This window comes from Phascolarctos cinereus, unplaced genomic scaffold (genome assembly GCF_003287225.1).
Source record: "Phascolarctos cinereus isolate Bilbo 61053 unplaced genomic scaffold, phaCin_HiC Scaffold_2;HRSCAF=192, whole genome shotgun sequence".
Taxonomy (NCBI): domain Eukaryota; kingdom Metazoa; phylum Chordata; class Mammalia; order Diprotodontia; family Phascolarctidae; genus Phascolarctos; species Phascolarctos cinereus.
The window spans coordinates 357714922-357739872 of NW_027555625.1; the positions used below are offsets into that span (position 1 = coordinate 357714922).

General features: G+C 38.8%; 1 long non-coding RNA gene across 2 annotated transcripts in view; it reads left to right on the forward strand.

The window, feature by feature from the left end:
* LOC110197335 (uncharacterized) overlaps positions 1-24951 on the forward strand; it is a 158092-nt gene that overhangs the window by 65533 nt on the left and 67608 nt on the right. Inside the window, exon 4 of one of the 2 annotated variants that reach the window (XR_002321457.2) lies at positions 4639-5174. The exons of the other annotated variant lie outside the window; for it this stretch is intronic. This is a non-coding gene — a long non-coding RNA (uncharacterized LOC110197335). Of the gene's footprint in view, positions 1-4638; positions 5175-24951 lie in introns of those variants that run through there. 2 annotated transcript variants of the gene reach the window in all.

Below are 24951 nucleotides of genomic sequence, written 5' to 3' on the forward strand. Positions count from 1 at the left end.
GTAGCAGCTGTACATGTTCTCAGCCATGTGGTTCTAGGAGAGGACAAATGACATTCATAGGTAGTAGGAATTCTTGATTTTTAATCTTTGAAGAGAGAAAGGGAATTCCTGGACAGGGCCAGCCTGGACTTTCCCCTCTAAAAACCTCAAGTTTGAGAGTCCCTGGATCCAGCGTTCCATAGAAAGAAAGGGAAGTTTCTGGTCAGTGTCAGCCTTGTGGGGGAGAAAATGATCTTGTAGGTGGCCCCAGGAGCAGGAAGAATAGCAAAGGACTAAAGTCATGACTTGAGGGAACAAAAGACCTAGACTTTACCTTCCATCTCTGAGATAAAAGACCTCAGAAGCCATATAAAAGAAGCTAGTCAGTGGAATCATCATTGTGATCTATATGCCTCATCCATAAAGATGGTAAGGAAGAAAATAGAGAAGAGCTAGATCTGTGTAGACTATGAAACATTGAACAGGAGAATCATACAAATGCACTATGCCATGAGTCTAAGATGTACTGTGGACTGTTTGAAGATTGAAGAGATGGGAAATAGACTTCTACTAAGGAATGAAGTTTGACATGAAACTGGAGCTAGGAAGTATTTGGAATGTTACATTTTATGATATTGATTTTTGCTATGATTTCTTGTAATTTAATTAAACCAGTCATTTCATTATGACCATCAAGGTTTGAGAATCTAGGTCAAGAAGGAATAGGAGGACCCAGCAATACCACTTCTAGGTGTGCGTCCCAAAGAGATCATAAAAATGGGAAAAGGACCCACATGTACAAAAATATTTATAGCAGCTCTTTTTGTGGTGGCAAAGAATTGGAAATTAAGAGGATGCCCAGCAATTGGGGAATGGCTGAACAAGCTGTGGTATATGAATGTAATGAAATCCTATTGTGCTATAAGAAATGATGAGCAGGCAGACTTCAGAAAAAACCAGGAAAGACTTGTATGGACTGATGCTGAGTGAAGTGAGCAGAATCAGGAGAATGTTGTACACAGTAACAGCCACATTGTACCATGACTGACTTTGATAGACTTGGCTCTTTTCAGCAATGTGAGGATCTAAGACAACTCCAAAAGACTCACTATGGAAAATGCTGTCCCCATCCAGAGAAAGAACTGTGGAGTCTGAATGCAAATGGAAGCATACTATTTGCTCTCCTTTTTCCTTTGTTGTTTTGTTTTATTGCTTCATTTCTCCCATTAGCTATAATTGTTCTTTCTATCATGACTAATGGGAAAATATGCTTAATATGAATGTATAAGTAGGGCCTATATCAAATTGCACACCATCTTGGGGGACAGTAGAGGGAGGGGGAGAAAATTTAAAACTCAAAATCTTATGGAAATGAATGTTGAAAACTAAAAATGAATTTTTTTTTTAAAAAAAGAAGGAATAGTGGCAGCTAGGTGGTGCAGTAAATAGAGCACTGGCCCTAAAGTCAGGAGGACCTGAGTTCAAATCTGGCCTCAGACCAAACACTTGACACTTACTAGCTGTGTGACCCTGGGCAAATCACTTAACCCCAATTGCCTAAAAAAAAAAAAAGGAATAGGAGAGGTCAGTAGGACCAGGGTGCAGAACTATGACTGAAAGATCATGACTGGCACATACTTGTAGATAAAAAGCCCAGAACATCTATCTCAGTGGAGACAGCATTGTTGTTTCTTTGTCCTTCATTATCAAAGAGGACCATGATATCAGGAAGGTGCTGCCATGACTTGCAAGTGAATTGAATCTAAGTGAAGGAGGGCTGTACAAAGTCACTAGCCTCATTCTCTCCTCCAGAACCATCTGGGTCCAGTGGTAAGATATAGATCAGGACAACTGGAGATGGCCTCAGATGCAGCTGGAACCTTGGCCTTTTTAAGCTAAGGTCTTTCCCAGGTCTCAGTTTGACTGAGGCAACACCCACTCAGTGACTAAGGCTAGGTAAGAAGTGAGACTAAGAATGGCCTCTTTTACCTAGTCAAAAAAAAAAAAGTCAATCTGGCCAAAACGGAAGCAATTATTATTTACATTCACTCTGAGCCGTGGAGGCCCAAACAGTGACCCACTGTTGGCCAATTGGTCAGAGCCAGAGTGATTTGCCTCATATCTTACCTAGGCTTAATCACTGAATGGGAGAGAAGTGCTGAATGATGGATAGCCTTATTGTCTAAGACCCTGACTGTTAACAGAATCCAGGAAGTTAAACTTCTTATATCACATTCTGCTCTGTATCCGTACTTGGGCATATGTCTTATCCTCCCTATTAGACTGTAAGGCCCTTGAAAATAGATTTATTTTTCTTCCATGTGTCTGCATAGCATTGAACAGTACCTGGTATATAAGTGCTTAATAAGTCTGTGTTGAATTGAATTATATAGGTGGAAGAAGTACCCGAACTCCTGAAATAATGGATCCATCAAAGTAAACTATGCAAGTTCATATCATGCAAATTGAGATAGAAGAGCTCTAAAAGAATGCAGAGCTGAAGACTGATCAAGACTAGGTAGAGTTATTCAGTGAAGTCTTAAAATAACCATGTAGGATAATAGATTCAGCTACCTATGCGGAGTGAGTATACTAAAAATTATTCAGTTGATGTTCTTTTTAAGAACATGACTGTGTCATCTCCCAAAGTTTTCTTTTTCATTTGTAAAAATGAGCACAGTTAAGAAAAATAAGTGGACACATTGACCATATTCTACAGTATGTACTTCATTCTGTACCTATATCGACCATTTCATTACCAAGAGAAAGTCCAATCAAAAGTCCAATCAAATCACAATTGAGAGTTGGTAGATTCTTAAGACAACCAAGTATACTTCCATTTCATTCCCTAGAAAAATTCGTTAATTCTTCATGCGTGTGCTGATTACCCGTCAGAAAAAGTATGTTGTTTTACTAACCATCAAATGAAATAGTATTTGTAAAGTACGCATCCCAACGCCTGACACGTACTAGATGCTTAACAAATGCTTGTCCCCTTTTCTCCCTCCCCTCATAGCCGTGACAGAAAATCTTAATTTTGTCCTGGGTTTTATGAATTCTCAAAACTCTGAGTGTTCTGAGTTGGGATCACCTGCCTAGACACTGTAAGACCAATCAAAATATGTTATTAATGGTTTATAAGAATGAATTTTGGCATATTTAAGAAGGATGACAACCCCATCTCTGGCCTTCAGAAAAGGAGACAGAATAAATTACAAAGAATATACATGCTTCTTCAACTACACATCTTCTAGAGTTTTAGACTGACTAAATGACAAGGGTCCCTAAATCATCTTCACCAACTAGCTCATTCCCTATTGTGAATTTACTGTGGGACATTTCAACAGCCTTAACTGGGGATACTCTCTTTTTATTTCCTTTATACCTTCTAGCCTTTAAATTCAGCTCAGAACTCACTTCTTCCATAAAACATTCCCTTTGATAGCAGTCAAGAAAACCACTTGGATGTTTCTGTGATCTCATTGATGGGGTTTCGGTGGTGCATACAGATCAATACCTAGATTTCTCATCATTTGGATTTGTAGCCTATGCCCTTCCCTAAACCCATCCCATAATCTAGAGGCTTTATTTTCTTTATGTTTCACATATACCAATGCAACACTTGATGTATCCACCTTTTATCTCTGACCTCTACTCCATGTCTGCCCCACCTCTTTTTTTTTTTTTGTCACGTAAGTACAACAATCCTCTAATATTTTCTTAATTCCATTCAATGAGAAGTCAGGCTTTGGTTACCTTCTGGAGAGTGAGAATAATGTGTACAATTAAAAATATAGAAGCAAAGGAGGATATTTCAGGACAGAGCAGATGTGATATACTTCTTAGCCATCAGAAACCAGAAAGGAAAGTCTCAAGGTCAGAAACCCCAAGGTAAAGGCAGCGGGCTCTCTTTGCTAAGGCTTATTCTTGATACTATTTCCCTGCTCCCTGAGGAAAAATGTTAAGAAGCAATTAGAGGCTCTAAAGACCTGAAAGAAAGATCTATGTACATATTAGGAAAGGCCCTGTATGTATCAAAATATAGTAACTCTCTTTTGCATGGTGAAGGACTGGAAACTAAAGTCTTGCCCATTCGGTGGGGAATGGCAGAATAAATTATAGTATATGAATATAATATAATACAGTTTGGCAGAAGAAATGATGAAAGGAACAGTTCAGAAAAACCTGAGAAGACTTGTGTGTAATCACACAGAATGAAGTGAGCAGAACTAGGAGAACAATTCCTATGATAAAATATTATAAAGAAAAACAATTTTGAAAGACTTAAGAACACTAATCAGTGCAATGATTAACCACAATCTCAGAGAGCAGCTAGGAGGTGCAATGGATAGAACACCAGGCCTGTTGTCAGGAAGACTTGAGTTAAAGTCTGGCCTCAGACATTGCGCTTAGCATATATATTATACATAGTAAATGCTATATAAATCCTAGCTATCAATAGTTAGCATTTATATAGCACTTTAAGGTTTGCAAAGCACTTTACAAATATTACCTCATTCGATCCCCACAGTAATCTTGGGAGGTAGGTGCTATTATTTCCATTTTACAGTGGAGGAAACTGACCCAGACACAGGTTGAGTGACTTTCCCAGGGTCACAAGCAAGCTTTGGATTTGAACATGCGTCTTCTTAACTCTAGGTCCAAGTGCTCTGTCCACTGCACCACCTCCTGACGGAGAGCTGATGGACTCAAGGATACAGAATGAAACGTTTTTTGGATATGGCAACTATAAGAATTTGTTTTGCTTTACAATATATGTTTGTTACAAGGGTTTTCCTTTTTCAATTGCAGAAAACATAAGAGGGAAAGAAAAAAATTAATTAAAAAACAATTCTGAATTTAAAAAAAAGTAGAAAGAAGCAAACAAAAAAAGACAACAGATAGAAATCCATGCCAGCAACAGAATGCTAAGCAGAAGGGTATTGGACCCTGAATCTATGCCCTACACTGTGAAGAGAAGCTGAGATCCAAGTTCCTGATACTCTGTTTAATGGTTGGCCCTACTGGAAGCATGAGCTAAACATCATTGAGAGAACCACATTGTGTTTCTTATTCTCCTTTGACTGATCTCTGGACTAATTGCCACTAGAAACTAAACAATACAAAATATGTCTTCCCTGGAATTCCTGAGTTCAGAATGGTCTACATACTGTCAAGGGTGGGTGGGGGATTGGGGTTGAGAGAGAAGGGTCCCTGGGTCTAGGAGAAGCATTAGGAGTGAGTGTGGAAGATGTTTTATTATGTACTATTTTATCACTTTTATTGATTCTATGTGAGGAATAAAGCACTGTATACCAATTGAGCATATTTTTTCTTTCTCTGTGGTAAAGTGACTCCATAATTCTAAAGTCATGTAACTAGAGCTTTCATGAAATACCTCAAGTTCAGGGAGAGTTGAGGTTTTGTCAGCAGGGTGGAGACTTAAGAGCTAATTCTATTTGGATAGATATACATTAAGCACTTTCCCTAGATTAATAAGATGCTGTTCTCATCCAGAAAGAGGCATTTCCAGAGAACAGAAGGGTATCTACTTTTTTGAGGCCTATAGAGAGCTTGATACTACCCCAGTATATTTACTTCTGTGAGGTGGAGCGCATAAGCACCCGGGGGACTGTGAAATTTCCTTGCACTTGATCCTTCCTGTTGACTAGAATCGAATTAGTGTCTAGCAGCACTCACTGCCTGATGATTAAATACATCCTGGATGATGGCTTTTCCATAGCTTCTTGGCACATCATTAGTAATACACTGTAGCCTATTCATACTCGCCATGCATCTTGGCATTGTTCTTTGCAAATTGTTATTTTGATCACCAGTAATTTTGATTTTAAAAATCCAAGAAAACTATAGTGGGAATAATTTGTTTTCCAAAAAAGAATGAGCACAACCAAATTAATTTCCTTTAAGAATGATCATTATAGGGGCAGGTAGGTGGTGCAGTGGATAGAGCTCCAGCCTTGGAGTCAGGAGGACTTGAGTTCAAAACCAGCCTCAGACACTTGACACTTACTAGCTGTGTGGCCTTAACCCCCATTGCTTCACAAAAAAAAAAAAAGAATGATCATATACTGTATACTATTATCTGTCAACTTTTTTAAACAAAATTATAAAAATCATAGTAATTTCTCAAACATAGATTTACAAATAGCCACATGGTCCATGGCCTTTTGAAATGTGAGTCCATTTTTTAAGCAAACCATCCAGTGATACTCAGGCTTCAGCTTTTTAACATGACACGCGCAGCTCAGACTTAATTTCTTTAGAGAACTTACATCGATTTTGGACTTTCTAGTTTATGTAGTAGTCATATGATTTCTCTGGCCTATAGTTAATAGCAAATGTGGTACCAGTTACAAAACTACATCAATACTTTGTTCCAAGACATTTTGTCTTCATATTTATAAACTAGTTTTCTTTTATTTCATCTGTACTTTTCTTTTCTTCTTGTCTCTCATGCCTTTCTACCCAGCTATGATATACTAATATCTTTCTCTCTTGTAGCGCTTATTATAATGTTATAAAAGTTACACTGGATATTCTTTTCCATTTTTTAAAATTTGATCTCTGTACTGTACCCAAGACAGTGCCTTGCATATAAGTATTTAATAAATGTGTGTTGAGATAATATATTTTAATTAATCATTGAATCAACATAATTATATCAATTTTTTAAAATACTACAATACAAATGAGATGTATTTCCAACTTCAGTGAGTTCCTGTGCTATTTTCTTTTAAAAATATTTTTAACAAAGAATTATTTACCAGGTTTAAGCATAGTCTTATTAAATGTTATTGTTGCTGGAAGAAATTTCAGGGCAATGCTTCTTCAGGCTGGACCCAAAGAGATTTGATAGCTCCACATATGTGTTCTTTGGTATGTGATTTCTTTTTGTTAACTGGAAGAAAGGAATATTGTTATATAAGAAAGGAACACTGTGCTGACGTTTGAACTGCCTTCTTAATCAGCACCCTGATCTGCCTGAGGATTTTATTTTGCATTTTATAGTGTTATTAAGTATGCATTTTCTTCCACCCACTCTGCTCTTAGTGCTTCTTTATTAAGAGGCTCCCTATGAGAGCACTTATGTAAAGTATGAACCTTGTATCAATATAGTACCACCACATCACTGGACTAGGAAGGTCATTCTGTCTCTTGAATTCCATTAGCTGTTATTGATGGTGCACAATAGAGGACCAATCTTGTTTACTGGGATAACCAGGTTTGAAGAATCTTCTTAGTAAGTAATTTAGCCCTTCCACCTTGACATAATCCCCCTGATTCTTTTTCTCTCTAAATTCTGAAAATCTGGCAGTGTTCATATCCTTAGTGTAATCTTAAACAACAAAGGCTGAAAATTATTGGCCTTTGCTGTACTAGCAGTATATCAAATTCAGGGGCATTCAAAGATGAGACCTAGGACCTTTACATCTTTCACACTGACAATAGACCAGGAAGCTAACAATAGGGGGGAAAAAAGCTCATCAGCATCATGGGACAGCTAAATAGGTAAATAGGACATCTCTTGAATATGCCCCCTTCTCCCCTCAGACATTGCCTCCATCCTGGTTCAGTACCTTATCATTTCGTGATTGGACTATTACAATATCCTGCTGGTGGGTCTAGCTGTCTTAGATCTCTCTCCACTACAATTTATCCTTCATTCAACCACTGAAGTTATTTTCCTAAGGCACAGGTCCAACTATGTCACCCCCTACTCAAACTGTGGTAGCTCCCTATCATTTCCAAGATCAAATATAAAATCTTTCATTTGACCTTCAAAAACCTACATTACCTCTACTCTCCCCCCCAACCTTCTAGTCTTCTTACACTTTACATTCTCCACCCCTCCCAACATTCTCTTCAATCAAGTGACATTGGCCTCCTCAGAACTCCATGAATAAGACACACTCTCTCTCTAGGCGCTGGGCATTTTCTCTGGCTGTCCTTTATGCCTGGAATGCTCTCCCTACTAATGTCTTCCTCCTGACATTTCTAGCTTCCTTCATGTCCCACCTAAATTCCCCAAAAGGCTTTTACAGGAAGCCTTTCCCAACCTCTCTTAATTCTAGTGCTTTTCCCCTCTTTTAATTGTTACGTATTTATGTTTGTATATATTTGCTCACTTATTGTCTTTTCCATTACTCTGTGAGCTCCTTGAGTGTGGGGATTATGTGTTGGTCTCTTTTTGTACCCCTAGGGCTTAGCACAGTGCCTGGCACATAGTAGGTACTTGACAAATGCTTATGGGGCAGCTAGGTGGCACAGTGGATAGAGCATGGGACTCTGGATTCAGGAGGACCTGAGTTCAAATCCAGCCTCAGACACATAACACTTACTAGCTGTGTGACCCTGGGCAAGTCACTTAACCCCATTGCCTAGCCAAAAACAAACAAACAAACCCCAAAAAACCAAATGCTTATTGACTGAATGGGTGTCAATATAGGACCTGTGGTCACTTTTGGACATGCTTTCCAATACAAATGATAATAAGAGTTCAGTATCCACAATTACATGCCATTATTGATTAAGGGACGTTAGATTTTCCTTCTTTGTCCCCGCAATAACCTTTTAATTCAACTCAATATAATTAAAAATTTACATGGTACATGCAAAGGCCCAGTGTTCTGGCATTTGAGAGAAAAAAATACATATTACCTAAGAAACTTCTTTATAATCCAACAGGAGAGAAAGAAATGGGAATCACAGGATTTAGAATTTAAAGAGAACTTAGAGATCACTTTGTCTAATGCTTCACTTTTTAGATGAGAAAACTATGGCCCATAGAGGTTAAGGGACTTGATCAAGGTCACACAGATAGTAAATAGAAAACCCAGGTCCTCCAATTTCAAATCCAATGCTCTTTCCACAATGCTTTTTTCCTTCATGTACCTAAGCTGTGATTTGACTGATATGGGAAACACTAAGGTCAAGAAATTCCTACTTTATCAGTGCAGGTTGGCATCTTCTTTGCAGTTTATACCCTTAGAGAGCTGCCTAGGGCATTGAGAAGCTAGTTAACTTGCCCAGAGCTACACAGCCACTTGTTCCCAAGGTGGGACATAAACCCAGATCTTCTTGGCTTTAAGGCCAGGTTTCTATACAACTCTCTTACATGAGTACTTCTGCCGTAAGAAATGGCACATATGAAGTTCTTTGAGAGCCAGGACTTTCATATTCTGTCTTCATGTCTCTGGCACCTAGCACAGTGCCTGGAACAAATTAAGAGTTTAATGAATGTTTGTTGATTGCTATGAATAATTTAAGGAAATATGGGAAACTGGGAATTTGTCCAGCAATTCTGGAAAGCAATTTGGAACCATGACCAAAAAGTCAGTAAATTGTGCATACCCCTTTGATCTAGCAATACTTCTGCTATGCCTATACACCAAAGAGATAAAAAAAATTATTCATGTAATAGAATATTATTGTAGTATAAGAAATTATAAAAAGGATAATTTCAGGGAAGACTTGTGTGAAGACAAATGATGCCTTTGAACTTAAATATTTTATATTTTGACATAAAATATTTTATTTTATTATTTTTATTTATTTTTTGTTTTATTAATTTATTATTAGTTATTTTGGTTTTGAAATTTTTTAAAAATATATTTTAAAAGGAAAGCAAGCTGTATATACTACAGAGTTGTAGCATCATGTTTTTAAAAAACAGGATAAGAACAGGAGTGATGAAAATGATGTCAAATGAAGAAATAAGAATCCTAACAACAGGATACATGCTGAAGATGAATAACAAAAATACTAATGATAATAATAACTCAAAGTCCAATCAATCATCTGTACTATGGGAGGGCCCAATGGTAAAGTATAGTAAGCCAGATTGATTTTCAGCAGGAACTTCACATGCTTTGACACCTATGGTGGTAGCTGTGAAGGCCTGGAAGGGACCTCAAAATTCTGCTATAACTATATGGGTTAACACCCAGGTCAGTATGATGCATCTGCTCCTAAGAATTAAAGAAAGAGATTAGATGTTATAGGGTTGCAAGGCAGCCCTACTCAAAACTTGGTGGTGATCAGCTTGATATTGAGCAGAGCAGACCACGTGGCATTCTTCCCCATAAGAAGGTAAGCTACAGGAGAGTAAATCAGAAACACATACCAATATCCCACCTCCTAGAAATGCTTCAGTGAAAATGGCACTGACCATTAAAGTGGACAAACTACAAGTGATCTTGAAGTGGACTGAAAGGCATAAATACTTTCATAATATCCAATTGCTATAAATATATATATATGATTTAAAAATTGGAACAACCTTACCAGTTATAGCCTGGGGTTTGTCAACAATACCCTCAACTCCAAGTCACATAGCAACATATTACTGAACAGGATAGGGTGGTCATAAGAAATAACTTCATCCTTCAGCCTTAATTAGAAAAAAATAAGAGATAAAATTGAAAAGATACTAAAATATGAAGAAGGAAAAGTAGAAGCATAAATATTTTTGCTTACCACAAATTTCAGAAATTAAATCTAATAATGAAATGGATGAGAAAACAATACTGATGTCTTCAGTGATTTTGAAAAGGAGATAGGCACATTTTGACCTGGATTGTAAATTTGATGTTATAAATCCAGTTAGCATATCAACTGTGACAAAAAGAGTAATTTTTAAAAGCTGGCAGTTGTTATAACCATAATAAGTGAATGCATTCTCATGTAATATTTGATAGAAAATGTAAAAACATTTCAGAACCTTCACACAACAGTATTTCTTTCTCTTTCTTTAATTTATTTATTTTTAGTCGACAACATTCACTTCCACAAGATTTTGAGTTCCAAATTTTCTCCCTAACTCGTCCCTCCCCCTACCCAAGACAGTGTGCATTCTGAATACCCCTTCCCCTAATCTGCTCTCCCTTCTATCAACCCTACTTTCTCTTATTTCCTTCCCCTTCTATTTTCCTGTAAGGCAGGATAGATTTCTATACCCCATTGCCTGTATATCTTATTTCCCAGTTGCATGTGAAAACAATTTTTAACATTTGTTTTTAAAACTTTGGGTTCCAGGGGCAGCTAGGTGGCACAGTGGATAGAGCTCCAGCCTTGGAGTCAGGAGGACCTGAGTTCAAATCTGGCCTCAGACACTTGACACTAACAGTGTGACTCTGGGCAAGTCACTTAACCCTAACTGCCCTCACAAAAAAAACCCAAAAACCTTTGGGTTCCAAATTTTCTCCCTTTCTCCCTCTCCACCCACCCTCATTGAGAAGGCAAGCAACTCGATACAGATTATACATGTGTAGTCATGCAAAACACTTCCATAATAGTCATGTTGTGGAAAACTAACTATATTTCTCTTCATCCTATCCCGACCCCTATTTATTCTATTCTCTCTTTTGACCCTGTCCCTCCTCAGAAGTGTTTGCTTCTGATTACTCCCTCCCTCAATCTGCCCTCCTCTTTATCATCCCCCTGCTCTCTTATCTCCTTCCTCCCTGTTTTCCTATAGTATACAACAATATTTGTGATAGCCATGGCCATGGTAAGAACTATGAGGAAATCTGGAGCTACCAAGGAATGCTCCTAAGAATAGGTGCCAAATACCATCCTGACAAAAGCAACTTGAGAAAACTATGGGAGATCTGTAGAAAGGCATTGGAACACTCCAGCAATATCTATCTGGTATGCACAGTAGAAAATGTGAAAATAATATTGCCCAGTTAAAGCTAACAAAAAAATAAATATGCAGAAGAAAATAGAAAACAAAAAGTATGTCAGAAATTCCTTTAATCAGCAATTGAAAGAGAAAGTCAAAAGGTCAAGTTGATACAAAGAGTCAAAACATCACAAAGAACAAAATAAAGAATTGAACATTAAACAGAAACCATAGAGAATTGAGAGGCAAAGGAATCATAGGAGAGTAAGAACCTCTGAAGGAGAATGTGGAAAATTTCTGGTCATCTACACAGTTGTCCAACTTGTATGCAGTATGCAGTTGTCAATATGGCGCCCACAAGGATCTGTTTGTATTTGAGTTTGACACCAGTGATCTACACAGATGCAAGGAGTCAAACATAATGATCTCAAAATGTCATTTGAACTCAATAAACATAAAATTTTGATTGTTTGCTAAGAAAAGGTAGAGACTGAAGGCTTTGAGATTGAATCTGGACATGTGCACTACAGAAACAACCCTTGACAGCTCCTGTGTTGTTTTCCTAAAGCTTCCAGAAAGGCAGAGTGTCACTATTAATTATCCAAAGAGGAAATCCAATATGTAAGTCACCCTCTAGGCAATTCTATAGTCACACCACTCACTAGTGGTTCTGTTGGGGTTGTTTTGGTTCCCATGTGGAGGTCAGTCAGCTTGAACACGTCCAGACCACTTCACCTATCTCTACAACCAGGCTGCACGGATTCTTTGGCTGGGATGAAAGCTAAGGGGATTATATGAACTGTATTGATGAATTATTAATAGGAAAACTGTGGCTCTCTTCCCCTGTACCTGAACATTCCTATTTTAACCACTTTTACCTCATTGAACTCCTAATGCTCCTACCATTTGCTGTCTTCCCTCCTACACATGGGCTACTTAACCAAGGTGGAGAAGATCACTAAACTGCTCTGAGACTAATACATTTTTATGTTACATGACCTCAACTGGTCCCTTGCTGCTGTAAGGCAACTTCTTTAATTCACTAACCTACTCAACACAGTGGCTCTTCCAAACCTTTTAATCCTCCTTCGAAACTCCCATGGCTTTGCCTCCCCTCACCCTCTCAGCTAAGAACCTTGACTCATATTTTACTTGCAACCCCAGTCCCAAAGCTCATTGATATGAAACTCTCTCCTCATTGGTAGAGATGAATGCCCTACCCTGCATGAAGGGGAGGATGGAGTTGGGGACAGTGGGAGACCTCAAATCTCTTCAGTTGAATTAGCAGGTCACACCTCAGGGCTGACTCCTCACTAGATTCAGCTACTCATTAGTTGCTGGCTCCAGAGTTCTCTGCCACTGACTGATTTCTGAGGAGACCCGTGATGGTTCTTTTGACCTTTCAAAGCTTACAATGTTGTAACTTGGCCCATTCCATCTCCAGATACTTTTTCACTTAAAATCAGGAAAGAATAAATACAAAGAGACAAAAGAAACAGAGATGACATGCAAACTTGGTAGTCAGATGAGAGATAGAGGCTACTGCCTACCCTCCTTCTCCTTGCTGTAATCTTCCTCACTCAGCACTCATCAGGAAGGGAGAGATCATCGGCTTGAACCTTATGCATGCATGCTCAGTTTCAACTCTGTCATCCATTCGTTAGGCTGTGAAGCCAATTAAAAAACTGCACACTAGATAGCACTGGCCCTTCTGTTACTCTTGGCTGAAAATTGAGTCTTCTAAGTTCCATGTGTTGAATACTGTTTATGTTCTATATGAACACCAACAGAAAGGGTATGTCTATAAATGCCCTAAGAACTGGACCCTCATTACTTGACAGGATGAAAAAAAAAGAAGCCAGTCCCTGTGCTTATAGAAATTCTAACCTAATCTTTTCAAACGAATAATGGACACTGAAAAATAGGAAATGGTAAAAGCAGAGATGTTGGCTGCCATCATTCTTAGAGAAGTTTAACCCATCCATAAAAGGGATAACAAGGAAGCCTAAGAAATTCAGAAACAGTATCACCAAGAAAAAAAATTATCTCTTTGAAGGTTGGAGAGACATGGCAACGACATTCAACATTTATTTAGACATCAAGCTCCTTTATAAAATGGTACAGAGAAGGACAACAGAAGATTGTAAATGGTATTATCACACAAAATAGCAAAAGGCAATTGAAGGGAAAACAATCCTGTAAAGAGGGTGGTATAATACCCAGCTAAGCCATATCATTGGGAGAATACTTGTAGATTAAATCTGAAGTACAACAAATAGATATGAAATGAAACAGAACAATTTTTCTACAACAATTTATTCTTACTGGCAGTAATAGTGGAATCACATTGATTCTATTGCCTGAGTGTCCAATATAGGTGAAATCTAGAAGAATTTCTCAAGCTAATCAAATACACACAAAAGAAATCATTGCGACCATGATACAATTTTAGGGGTACTCAAGAATTAATTTTCCATATAAGATAAACCTTAAAAGAATTTAAAGATAATAAATGGTACTTTTACCCAAAAGTACCCAAGAAAACAGCAGCATATTGATTTGTGCCAATTTTTTAATTTCTATAAAGATCTTTATGAGAATGGTCTATGTATACACCAAGAATACACCTGATGAAGATAGGAGAAAGAAATTATGATTTGTATTTATAATGCCCCATATTTATATAACACTTTGTGGCATGCAAAGCACTTTACATACATTATCTTGTTTGATTCTCACAACAATCTTGTGACATGGTTGCTACTATTATCTCCATTTGACAAATGAAGAAACAGCATCAGAGAGCTTACGTGACTTAACCATGGTGACACAGCAAATGTTTGAGGTAGGAGTCTAACCCAGATCCTCCTGACTCTACGGTATCATGCTTCAGACAGGAGAAGTCAACTAGAAATGGACAGAGGAATAAGAATAAATAATGGTAGTGAGTAAATACTAACTGAAGAGTACTGAGGCAATTACTAATCATAACTGTTAATAATAGAGAAGTCTGCTGTCTTCCAGTGTGTTTCTGAGATGTGAAAGAGAATCTCCCTCGACCTGTTAAACCTGGTTTATTCTGCAAATCAGCAGCAATGCAAATTAAGTGAATATCACATCTTAAAAATAGGCAGGTTGTATCAGTTAGTCATAAAGGTTTGATGGAAGATCTATCAAGGTGAAGACAAAAGACAGTGAATTTTTCTCTAAGAAAGTATGAAGGGCAAGAAAAATTTTGTAATGGCCATCAAAGAGTGAGCTATATTTGTGTTTTGACTAGTACCATATTTCACTTCTGTCTAAAAGTCAAAGTTGTTTTCTGTCATTGAAGAGAAGATGAAAGGACTGGGGGAATGTATTCTATTTTTCAAGTTATCACCAAGAATCAATCAATCATTAATCAAAAGCATTTACTGATTGCTTTCTGTGTGGCAGGCATTGTACAAGGCACTGGTCATACAAAGACAAAAGTGAAACCATTTCCTATCCTCAAGGAGTTTATATTCTATCAAGGGAAACACCGTGTATATATATGAATATATACAAAATATATGAAAAATAAATACTGTGTAATTGCATTAGCAGCAGGGTTGGGGTAGGGGTCTTAAGAAAGACTTCAAGGAGGAGGGGTACTTGAGCTGAACTTTGAAGGAAACCAGGGATTCTAAGACGCAGAAGTGAGGCAGGTAAGCATTTCCAGAATGAGAGACAGCCAGTGCAAAGGGACATAGAATGTCATGTGCAGAAGAGACAGCAAGATAGCCAGTTGAGATCACATGAAAGGGAATAATTTGTAATAAATAAGCCCCAAAAGGTAGCTTAGAGTCAGTGTGTATAGTGTTTTAAATTACAAAATAGGAGTTTGTACTTGATCCTACAGGCAATAGGGAGCCCCTGGAGTTTATTTAGCAGAGAAGTGACATGGTTAGACCTGTGTTTTGGGGATATCACTTTGGCGGTTGTGTGGGAGAAGGATTGGGGAGGGGAGAAAGTTGAGATAAGGAGGCCAATTACAACCTGTTGTAATAATGCAGGGGAAGGGTGATGAGGACCTGAACTAGAGTGGTTTCTGGGTTGGTGGAGAGAAGGGAACGTATGGGAATGAGATGTTGTAGAGATAGAATTGATGAAACTTGTCAGTTTTTTAAGATGTGCTGGGTAAGGGAGAATAAAGTATTTCTTTAATGAGTGGAAGTTGTATCTCAGGTTGTAACCAAAGAAGAAAAAGAATGGAAGAAGAAGAAGGCATAAGGGAATTCTATCTCCATCAGAAAGTTGTAGGGGGGGGAAGAATAGGATGCAGAAAAGAAAGAGAAGAAAACTGAATGTTTGGAGCCATATAATTGGAATTATGAGCTCTTTCTATGGCATGGGACTGTGTCTGGAGCTTTCTGAGCTCCACTGAATGACGCTGTGGATTCATAAGCATCATCAGGAGAGAGGTCCATAGTAAGTCCAGTACCAATACAGTGAGCTCCTAGGAGCCTAGGGGGGAGCACACTGACCCAGGTTAGAAATAGAGCTGGTCAGACTTAAGCACTGATCAGCAGTGGGATTGATTGGCTTGTGAGCGGCTCCTGCACTTCCCCTCTGGGCTAAATAGGAAGACCCAGCCTGAAAAGCAAATAAATCCCCCAAACCCATCCTTTATATTTTCCCTAGCTTTGATTTCCCATTTCAGTTCATTCTAAGCTTTAGCATTCCTTATTCTTACAGGACTCTGACAAGCTTACTTCCATCTTGCATTATCTTTTTAAAATCTATATTTGTCACTCAGAATTATGCTAAAAAGGTGACTAAATGACTGCTACTAGTCTTATACCCCCAATGAGCCAAATATCATGTGAGGTTCCATAATCACGATAACATTACAATACTTTTTTGTGGTAGCAAAAAACCACAAACAATGTAGATGCCCACCAACTAGGGAATGGCTAAATAGAATGTGGAACATGAGTGCAATGGAATATACTATCCTACAGGAAACGAGTATGAAAAAATACAGAAATAAGTGGGCTTAAAGGAAATAATGCAGTGTGAAAAAAGAAGAACCAGAAAAATACGAAGAGATCACTATAATGTAAATTGGGAGAATAATAAAACAAAATGAAGGCCATGTAATTATAACTGGGCTTGGCACCAGAAATGGATGAAAAACTGCTTCTCCTTTCATTTCAAAGGCTAAGGATTAAAGGTGCATAATAGATGTGGTTATCTATTGATTGATTCTGCCCAACTTAAATTTTTTTAAAAAATTTTTTACAAGGTAAGAAGGCTTGTTCAGTAGGGAAATGGGAAAGATAATATATTTGGAAATGAATATGATATAAAAAACCAAAGGCATCAATAATAAAAGCAGAAAAATCTTGGTCAATGAATTCCCTTCTCTTACACATGATTCTCTTTAAAATGACTGCCCCTTTCTTCTGCATTGAAATTGTCTATTTATGCCTTCAGAATTTCATTCTTGACACCTTACCAACTTTCCTCAGCTGTCTTGCCCCATGGAGTTTTAGGTCATGGGATCTTGTCTGGCCCTTCTCTGAACCTTAAATTTTCTCTCCCCAAATCTAGGGTGTATGTCAGAATACAACTCCTCTTTCCTCTCTTCCTCTCCAGTGAATTCTAAGAAGGGCAGTACCTTCTGTCAAGTTTCCTATAATTTCCACCTAAACAACCAGTATCTTCTTGTTGGTGACTATAAGATGCAGAATGACAATTTCCCCTACTGATTCCTCTACTTTTTGAAGTGTAAAGGGGAACTGGCACATATGCAGAGAGCCTCTGAGGCTCTTCCCTATGTGGGAGAGACAGGAGAATCTGCTTCTGAGACAGGCATGGTAACAAGTAATAGAAGTGTCTCGGAAAGACTTTGGATCACATGTAGACATTCTGTAATTCATTCTGATCTGCTAACTATGTGGTGGATAGCAGCCTCTTTTATTGGCTACGGCAGCTTTCAAAAGGCCTTAGTCAGATTCGGTATCTTCCTTTCTTTCTTTTTGTATCTCTTTTCTTGGTTTTACTCTACTGAGAGTGTCTGATGAGAAGGGAAGAAAATGAGCATTTATTAAGCACCTACTAGGTGCCTGGCACTGTGAAGTGCTTTACAAATATCTTATTTGATCAATGAAACAGGGCTGTAAGTGTGGTGGCCCTACACCTCTGAAGCTAACACATTGCCCCATGAAAATGGTCCTTTGTCTCAGAGTTTGTTCTTCTGGTTTATGCCGATGAATTGGAGGCTACAATCTTAGAAGTTTCAAAAGGTTAAGAAAATAAACCATCTGAGAGTATAAAAGTCTGGGAGCCCAGGCATCTAGGAGTTAGGGGAGTGCAGGAGCCAAGTCCATGCCATGCTGAGCTTTGCAATCATCTTAGTATTAATACCCCAAGGAGCAAGCAGAAACAACCTTTAGGACCCCAACAATAGCTGAGATGAGGACTCAATTCTATAGCAATGCCACATTTGGATATAAAACAAGTGGACCAATGTTGTGTAGAAACTGTACAAAGTCTGAGCCCACTCTCCCCAGAAACCAGAGTGGTTTAGGGAAGAGCATGGCCCCAAGGTTTTAGGGAAAGTATTCATGTTTTTGTTATTGCTATCTCTTCATGAGAAACACAGAGGGGAAACACAAGTCAATAGAATTAGAGAAGAGATACCTCAAAATCCCTAAAACTCTGAGAAAGGAGTTGTTGCAGCCTGGCTCTAGGACAGTGACCCCAGAGAAATACTCTCTACAGAAGAATGAAATAAGCATTAAGCTGATAAATTATAAGCTGCTCTACAAAGATAGCAGAACCAGGAGAATGGCCACATATTGACCACAATAATATAAATGAAAACAAACTAAAAACATCTAAGCTCAAATGCCCTGGCCAATCTTAGTGCCACAAGAAAGATAATGGACATACTTCCCTCCCTCTCAGAAGAGAGGTGGGAGACTATGGGTGTGGAAACTTGAACTTACTGTCAGACATGGTTGCTGTGTTTATTTTCTTTGTTACAAGTGAAGGTCCTAAGGAAGAAGTACATTGGGAAGTGATTGTGGTATAATAAATTAAAAGCATTAATAGAACTCAAAATTTTTCTTAAAAAATCTGATCTCAAACATTTATTAGCCTCTGAAAAATCTTGACAAAGAGACTTCCAATGGCTGTTACATAATTGAAGTGTTTCATTACCACCATGTCAAACCTCTGAACCTGATTTATGATTTCCCCCCCAAACTCCTCATCTATTATCACCTTCTGAATTTGTGGTCTGTAGTATACTCTTATGAAAATAGTGCTTCTATTTCTACCTTGGTTAATTGTCTCCCAAATGCTTGACATTCTCTGAAAGGCAATGTTGTAGGTGCTGGGGGAAAAAAATTACAAAAAATGACATAGTCCTTGAGGAGCTTACAATCAAACAGCTTAGTTTTGACGGATATTTAAATAAGAATGACACAAGGTAAAATGCAAGAAGGACAAAGGAGAGATACAGAAAAAAATGCACCAGGAAAATTTGAGGAAGAAAAGATACCTTTCAACTAGTAAAGAATCAATGAAGGATTCATGGAGGAGATAGAATATGAGCTGAGCCTCCAAAGAAGAAAAATATTTCAATGGGCTAATGGAAAGGACATGTGCTCTAGGCACAGAGGGTAGCCTGTACAAATGCATGGAGGGAGGAATATACAAATTGCAATCAGAAACATCTAATAGGCCAATTTAACTGGAACATAGAGTACATCAGAGAGGCAACTAGGTGGCTCAGTGGATAGAGTGCTGGGCCTGGAGTCAGGAAGACCTGAGTTCAAATCCAGCCTCAGACACTTACTAGCTGTGTGACCCTGAGCAAGTCACTTAATCTCTCTTTGCCTTAATCCATTGGAGAAGGTAATGATGAACCACTCCAGTATCTTTGCCAAGAAAACCCAATGGACAGTATGGTCCAAAGGGTCACAAAGAGTTGAACACCACTGAATAACAAGAATGCATTAAGGAAAGTTGCATGAAATAATACTAGAAAGGTAAGTTGTAATTATATTGTGAAAGGACTCAAATGTCAGAATGAAGAATTTGTATTTTATCCTGTGGAGTAGAGAGGGTAGAGACTGAAAATAGGAATACCAGTGAGGAGGTTGTTATAATAATCCAGGCAAAGAAAATGAGGTTGTGAATTAGGGTGATGTGGTGTAGTATGAGGACAGAGGAGGAACTACATGCAAAAAAATATTATTGAGTGTGAGTGGGAAAGAATTGGCAAGTAATTGTATGTAAGGGTGGAAAATTAGAATAAAAGATGACTGTAAGGCACCATCAACAGGAATGGGGAAGTTGAAAGGAGGGTGGATTTGAGGAGTCAGTGTGGGGTAATGGAAAGAGGGCAGGCTGGATTTGGAATCCAAGGACCAAATGTGAATTCTGGCTCTGCTTCTCTACGATTCTGGGCAAGTCACTGATCCCCTCTGCATCTCATCTTCCTCTTCTGCAAAATTATGGGGTTGGGTCTAAATCTAAGTCTCATCTAAGTTCTTTTCCAGCTCTAAAGTACAATTTATAAGTACAATTTTGGACATGTTCAATTTGAAGCACTTCCAAGTCATTCAGGTAGAAATGCCAGGACATGCCAGGTCTCCTAGCAGTTGGGAATGTGGGATTGAAGGGAGAGACCACAGTGATATCTATATCTATACCCACCTCACACCTCTAATTAGTGCTGTTACCTCTATGCTAATGACATGTGTACATATACACATATACTCGTATGCATATGTATGTGTGTATTAATATGCATATGTGTATATGTAGCTTATACATACATGTGTATGCATATATATGCATCTCATATAGATATATATGCATTCCATATATATGTGTGTACTCCACATGTGTGTATAGCATAGATGCATTCTATACATACATAGGATGCATATATACCTATCTGCATACTCATACACATATATATGAATCATTGGTATAGAGGCAATAAATGGTAATAGAGGTGTGAGATACACACACACACACACACACACACACGCACACATCCCTCTAGATAGAACACTGGTTCTGCTTCTGGTCCAGCCCTCATAGCCATCCTCTGGGGCAACAACTCCTACAGGAAAGAGTCTGCTTATCCTCCCTAACTGCCACACACAGGCCCAGAAAATCAGCTTAGCTGAAGCAGGAAGGCATCCTGAGGGAGACATGGGGGCAGCATGTGCCAGGCACTTGACCACCATTTCCCCTCAGACCCTGATGGAGACAGCCCAGGATCCTGAGCCTAAGAGCCTTGGGAAGAGCAGTGCATTGCTCCCAACCACCAGAACTGTTTCCAGCCCAGCCATCATAGCCATCATAGAGGGAAGAGTCAAACTCACCTAAGATTAAAGAGCTAATACTTGAACTCAGATATCCTGATGCCAAGTTCAATGCTCTTCCTCTAATATTATATTCTATAGCAAATCTCAAGACAAAAAGCTTTGCAATCTCAGAAGCTTTGCTGGTTATTATGCATCAGCTGATCTGCCAGAGAAATACATTTGGAATAGTTGGAATTCTTTCTCATAATTACTTGCAATTTACCACCATCACCCCCTCCACAATTCTACAAATTATTCCTTTCACTAATTTTTAAATTACTAGGACTCCACTACAGTGCTACCCAAATGCACTATCTTGGCATGAAAGTGGCCTTGGGTTTTCAAAGGCTATAAGAAAAGCACAAGCTCTGACAGGTTATTCCAAGCTTGAAAGGCTTCAAGTAAAGTAAACAGTGATAGGGTGTCTGTCTGCTGTCCAAGGTCCTGCCTCACTAAGTTTGGAGAGGCTCCTTACCAACTGACTACAAGGTGATGAATTTTTGGGGCACAGAAAATCAAAAAGACCATCTAAAAAGCATATAAGGGTTATGATCTGCAGCACTGGGGAAATTACAGATTCTTGAAGGAGGAGAAGCAAGTATTTTTCAAATTAATTAAGTGTAATGCTAAGCCTGAGCCAAACACAAATACTGCATTTGCATTGACATGCTCGAGGGGACTTATTTGCATAGCATTTCCATTTTAATTTTCAATGCCACACCTGTCAATCAGCTCCAGCCTGGAATCAGCCAACTGGCAGGGTAGGGCAGGCCAAGTGAAAAATGCTGTACAGACCGGTTTGGCTGTATTAAAGAGACTTTGTCATCTCTTTGCTTTCTTTGGGAGTGAAGGAGAATGAAATGGTGAAATCTGTGGATTTAGTAAGGGTTAAAATAGATTTTTTTTGGAAATTATAAAAACTATAAAGTTATATAGTATATACCACTTTAAAGTTTTTGAAATAGTTGCAGGCTGCCAAATGGATATCACCTGAGATGAAATGCAAAGTGCCCTCTGCCCTCTGTCCCAGACTTCCTGTCTCTTCCCTGGTGTCACAGTACCTACCACAGGGCTACACACACACACACAGAAAAAAAAAAAAAGAAAGACACAGAGAGAGACAGAGAGAGAAAGAGAAACACATTCAGTAATTGCTGAATGAGGAAGAAATGAACAAACAAAAATGGAAATTTTTTTTCCTTTCCAAGAGTCACATTTTGGAACTTGGTCCTTCTCATTTCCTCTTTGCTCGAGCTGCTCTAACCCCTTCTATGACTGTCTTATTTCCATGACTTTTGATTGCCATGTTCTCATGACTTTCATACAAGAATTCTAAAAGAATAAGGAAAGGCTCAGATGCTGCTAAAAGAATAAAACCATTCCTAACCTTGTGACACAGGGTCATTAACTGCCCAGCTCTTTGGTCTGTGCTTTACATGTCCATCCACTTGGAGTGCATATTACTCACAAGGACTCACTGCAGACACTTGGGAAAAGGAAGTCAGGTGGTCACACACCCTGAAGTTATATTATTCTGCTATAAAGAGTTTTTACCCAGCTATCCTGCTCTGCTTCTTGTCAGTGGGGTCTGCTTTGCAATAAATAAGGGCAGGTTTAGAAACACTAGCCAAGACGCTTGGGTTAGTTGTGCTTTAATAGCCAACTACAGGGAGTTTCAGGGAGCAAGAGAGGCTGGTCCCCTCATCAGGTTTGTTGGTAACAAATGATGCCTTCATGCTTTACAAATGAACTGCTCTGACTTCCTTATTGTGGTAACAAGGTCCTTCCCAAACAAATGCATAGACCATTGATACATACTAACATAGCAGCTGGGTGAACCCTCAACTCACAGCCCACACTGTACCCAATTTAGGGAACCAGTAACTACACCCCAGTTCCACTTAACTACTTAACATTGGATTAGCTTTTTCTAAGGGATATTTACTTCAAAGGTGTAGCAAGAGCATGCTCATATCTTAGGTCATTCATTTCCTACATAGCCTTGTCCCACCAAGTTCAAATCCAGAGCAACATAAGCCTTCTTTCTGTTGGGCTGGATTCCTGGGATTCTTACTCCTTGATGACTCACTGAGTTGGCTACAACTCCTGGCCTGCATTACTGGATTCTAGACCAATCCATGTAGCTTGAATGCCTGGGTAGTATCATGAGACCACTCCCTATACATAGGAGATCAAAGATGGCCTAAGGGAGGTGAAAAGAGGAGGCCCTAAAAGCCTCCTCAATGGTGCCAGCGAATTAATGACCTCTTCCCTCAAAAACAAGTTCTGCAAAAGGCCCAACCAGTGATGACTGACCCTCTCAAGGCAGCAACACTTATGGTTTGTAACTAATGGGAAAAAGGCTCTTCCCACCATGAGGTAGGCCAGTGCTGAAAGCCCAGCATGTTCTAGTCTTCACAATTCTCCCAGAAACACATCCCCAGATGATGCCATCTTAGGTCATCTGGCTATGTGCCAGACCCCCATTATAACCGCTTAGAAGTCTATAGCACTTTAAAATTTGAGTGCTTTCCTCATTACAACCCTAAGAGGAATTATTATCTCCACTATTTCTTACAGATGAATAAACTGAAATACAAGGAGTTAAAAATGACTTGTCCATGATCACACAACTAGAAAGGGGGTGGCAGTCAGACTCAAGACCAGGTACCCTGACTCCAGACCCTGTACTTTTTTGGTTGTACTTTGTGATAACTTTAATTAAAATTGTTACTTTTAGTTGTAGTCCTTTGCCGTACACTCACAATTCCTGTTACCCTTATTTCAGTTAGTCAATAAATATTTATTAAGCAACTACAATGTGTCAAGCACTAAGTGCTAGAGATACAAAGAAAGACAAAATAAGCTATATACAGGATAAATGGGAAATAATCAACAGAAGGAAGGCACTAGGATTTAGGGGGGGGTCAGGAAAGGTTTCCTGGAGATGAGATTTTAGCTGAGGCTTGAAGGAAAACAAGCAGAGATAAAGAGGGAGAGCATCCTAAGCATGGGGGGGACTGCCAGTGAAAATGTCTGGAATCAAGAAATGAAATGTCTTGCATGGAACAACCAGGAGGCCAATGTCATTGGATCAAAGAATACATGGATGTAGGGGGTGGACTATAAGGCGTTAAGAACACTGGAGAGTTAGCAGGGCAGGTTATGATGGGCTTTGAATGCCAAACAGAGGATTTTATATTTGATCCTGGAAGCCAGAGGAGTCACTGGAGGGGGGTTGGAAGGGGGGGTGGGACATCGTCAGACCTGTGCCTTAGAAAGATCATTTTGATAGCTGAACAGAGAATGGACTGGAGTGTGGAGATAATGGTCTTTCCAAGTGTGTGCAGGCTTATATTTCAGTTGCTCTCTTTAAAAAAAAATGCATACATACCATACCCTCTCTCTTGCTCTCATCTGAAGTGGACAAAGGAGTCTGTTTACACACACAAAGAATTTGGTGTGGAAATGCATCAGTAGGGCAACAGAGAAAAAGGAGATGAGAGAGGGTAGTTTAATGAGGGCAGTAGAGTCAGGGAGGGAATCATCATGCACGACATAAATGTCAACTTCAGAAGGTGAATCATAAAAGGGAGATTTTTTTTAAGAGTGTAAGAAGACTCTTTTTAGAGTTTAGATGTTAGGATCTGGACTTGGCAAAGAGAAGATGGGCAAAGATGTAAGGACAAATCACTTCAATTATAGATTCTTATGTTGATCAGATTCTTTCTTTTCTCTGCCTTCTTCTTTGGAAAGTAGAAGAGGACAGAAGGGAAAGAGAAAGAAATATAAGAGGGATAGGAGGGAGGAAATCACAATTAATTGTCACAACCATAAAAGTAAATGAAGTTAGCTCACCCATAAAACAGAATAGGATAGCAAAATGGATTAGAAAACAGAATCAAGCAAAATTTTGGTTGTAAGAAATATACTTGAAACATATAGGTTTATACAGAGTTAAAATAAGGTCCTAAA